The 3,783-nt window shown below is 34.1% G+C and overlaps 1 non-coding gene across 1 annotated transcript; it reads left to right on the top strand.

Annotated features, from left to right (window-relative positions):
* The first annotated feature begins 555 nt into the window (after positions 1 to 555).
* Positions 556 to 660, top strand: LOC123391820. The gene has a single exon (XR_006606536.1). It is a non-coding gene; the product is annotated as a U6 spliceosomal RNA (small nuclear RNA).
* The last annotated feature ends 3,123 nt before the right edge of the window (positions 661 to 3,783 follow it).

Genomic DNA, 3,783 nt, shown 5'->3' with positions numbered 1-3,783 from the left:
AGAAAATGAAGGACACTCTATAGTTCATTTTATAATAATAAGATAATTGTAACATAAAAATTAGGTAAGAATTATAAAATAAAGTTATAGGCCAATGTATTCAACAACCTAGGTAAAAAAAAATTCCTAAACAAAATATTGCATGAATCCAAGCAAAATATATGAAAATATAATAAATCATGCCAAAATATTTCTATTTCAGGAATTCTAGGTTGGTTTCATATTAGAAACTGATTATTGAGTTCACCATTTACCTATGTTAATTGAATGTAGAAAAAACGAGTGATGTTCTCAACTGATATAGGACACTCATTTGATAAAATTTGAAACCCATTCATAATACAACAAAAATTTAACAAACTAAAAATAAAAAAGAATATAGCAAATATTACACTTAGTGGTAAAATATTAAAGCTATTCATTTTCAAATCAAATATAAGACAGTGATGTCCAGTATCACTGTTTCAACATTATTCTAAATTCTTGATTATCCAGTAGCATAAGAAAAAGGAAAATAAAAGGAGATGTAAAAATAGGAAAGGATGAAATTAGCATTTGCTTCAGCAGCACATATACTAAAATTGGAATGATACAGAGAAAATTAGCATGGTCCCTGCACAAGGAAGAGACACATAAATTCATGAAGCATTCCATATTTTTATGCTAAGTGAAATAAGTCAAGCACAGAAAGACAATTATCTTATGGTTTCACTCATACATGGAACATAAGGAAGAGAGCAGAGGACCACAGGGGAAAGGAAGGAAAACTGAAGGTGGAGAAATCAGAGAGGGAGACAAACCATGAGAAACTGTGGACTCTGGCAAATAATCTGAGGGTTTCAGAGGGGTAGGTGGGTGGGGAGAAGTGATAACCGGGTGATGGGATTAAGGAGGGCATGTGTTGTGATGAGCACTGGGTATTAATACAAACTAATGATTCACTGAACACTACATCAAAACTAATGATGTACTATTCAGTAGCTAACTGAACATAATAAAAAAAAAAGGATTAAAGAGAAAAAGGAAAGGATGAAATTAAACTGTAATTGTTATAGATAATATGACTGTATACAGAGAAAAAAAAGTAAAGGCATGATTTCATATATTTGTTCACATTGCTGTTATCTATTTAATAGACCCATGCTTGTCAAGCCAGTCTTGGAATTATATTTACCTAAAGACTCTGAAATGTTTGTTTAATTCTACAAATTATGATAACTATTATTATTACCTTAATTTCAAAAAATATATCCAGGAAGTGATATTAGTAAAACATGGATTTTATACCATGGTAGCTAACATCAGAATCATCAAATTCAATAGCCAATTTAGTTTTAACTTACTCATGTAATTGGCTCTCTCAACTAAATTGGAGATTTTCAAGTCAAGATTTTAAAGTATCTAGCCATATGTTATTTACAAGGGCCATCCCATATCTTCTAATAGATCCAACTGCAGCATTCCCAGCAAGACTTGCGAGCTTGAGGCTGTACATTTCCAAGATGGCTGTTTCTGCTATTTCCAATCTAACTACTCATGTCAAAGGCATATGCCAGAACCAAATTAAATCAGTCTATGGGGCTAAAACTTGGTAGACAAAACCAACTAAACATACCTAAAGAAGATTTAGCCCAACATGGTCTAGTATTAGCTGGAAAAACACACACACACACACACACACACATCACACACACACACACACACACACACACAGACATACACATATATATATGTATGTGTATATATGTTTGTTTTATATTTGATATATATGTATGTGTACGTGTGTGTGTGTGTGTGTGTGTGTGTGTGTGTAGGACAAGATCCCCCTGCTCTGATCCCAAGGTCTTACCTGCTAGTAATAACTGGTTCAAATCCAAACTTACAAAGAAAAACTGAATCTGTTCCTGATTTTAGGGACCCTCTGGTCTAGCCCAAATTTGTAAGAGATATTCAGGTCTAGAAGAGGGAAAAGACATCCCACTGTCCTCTCCAATTTTTGTACAAATATTCAAAAACTTTCAATAAATGGAATCATGAAAAATCAGGACATCACCTGGCCTTCTGCTTCTTTAAGTAAGTTGCAGGAGTTAACAATATTTGAGGATAGAACTGATCAAAGAAAGTGAAAACTCCAGGTAAAACTAATGGTTCTCTAAATTAGACTATTAGATAACTCATGAAATAAAAGTTAGCCCACATGTAAATGAAAACGGGTAAAGTATTTGACAATATTATAAGGAAAAGTACTCTTGGAAAACTAATCACCCAGCATTTGTTCAATCACATGGAAAAAGTAAACAAAATGATGCCTTTTTCCTAAATGAGAGTCATCCAAAGAAACAGTATATCCTCTGTGTCTACAATTACCACTATCTTCTAAAGGGAAAATATCCAAACAATTAAAGGGACAAAGGATCCCTTTCCTAGTGGACAAATGAGCAATAATTCAGTCACTAATCCTACCACCATTCTGTTACCTCTTCCTTAAGGTAATTACACTGTGTTAGCAGAAGTAATTTCAATCATTCCTCAAAAACCTTTATCACATCCTTTTCTGTTTCCTTAAGCCACTCAAGTAGTCAGAATGGTAGGAGATTTGTTATCTATATGAGGTGCTGTAAATGTGAGAATATGGTTTCTCTCTGGAAATACCAGAAGAATCCTCAGCCATTTGATGACACAGATTGATTACCCACTTTCTGATACTGTCTCAGCTGGTATGTTAGACCTTAAACCTGTCCCACATAGTCTCTGAGACAAAGATGCCCACATGTGGGATGTATACACAAACTTCTGAAAGTCTCACATGAACTGGTTGTGCTTTTGTGAAAACTAGTCCCATACTCACTCTCTTTATACCTCCAGAAAGGACTCACTGTCCTCTGTGTTATCTCTAAAAATGTTACTTCAGTCTGTCAAATACGCAAATGGGTGAGGTGATTGCTCTGCACAAGACTTAAGAGGTATTGCTGTTTGTACTTCTTTACTTCCCTGGAGTGCCAACCCTCATATCATCCTCATATCATCATATGTACATAGTAGGAATTCACCATTGTATATAGACAGTACTTTCATAAGGGTCTAAGAAGTGCTCTCTTACTTTTTTGGCATAATCTTAGAGACAAACTCCAGTTTTGTCACACTCAAGTGTATTACCTCGATCATGGCAGTATGCAAGGGAAAATGGAAAATGATGACTGGATATGGCCATCTCAGGTAAGCTTATCTCCCATTCATAACTTACCTGAGATAGCCAAATAATGTATAGGGTTAATTTATCATGCTCAAGTTTATAATTAACAAGTACAGGCAACTTTTCTCCAGGATAAACTACAGGAACTACTACATGCCCTTCAGCTTAGAGATTTGGTTTACTAGAAATGACACCATCGTGCAAATACTCTTAACGTTATGGAAACTGATAAACATAAATACTGCAGGAAATCTCCAAAAAACAGAATCTTGTCACATTCCTCAGTTAAAAAGACATTTGTAGACCTCATCAAAATTAAAAATGTTTGTTCTGTGATAGATCTTATGAAAAGGATGGATTGACAAGCTACAGATTGAATAACAGTATTTGGAAAACCACATGTTCAATAAAGAACTTGCATCTAAAATGTGTAAAGAACTCTCAAAATTCCCTAGTAAAATAAATAAAAACAATCCAATTAGAAAATGGGCAAAGATGCAATAGCTTGGGTGAATCTATAAGAAATTATGCCATGTGAAAAAAAGTCAATCTAAAGATTATATCAGGGAGATCATATGATAGTTGTCTTT

Source organism: Mustela putorius, unplaced genomic scaffold (genome assembly GCF_011764305.1).
Source record: "Mustela putorius furo isolate JIRA1106 unplaced genomic scaffold, ASM1176430v1.1 tig00000281_pilon_pilon_pilon, whole genome shotgun sequence".
Classification (NCBI taxonomy): Eukaryota; Metazoa; Chordata; class Mammalia; order Carnivora; family Mustelidae; genus Mustela; species Mustela putorius.
This window is presented reverse-complemented; position numbering and strand designations above follow the sequence as displayed.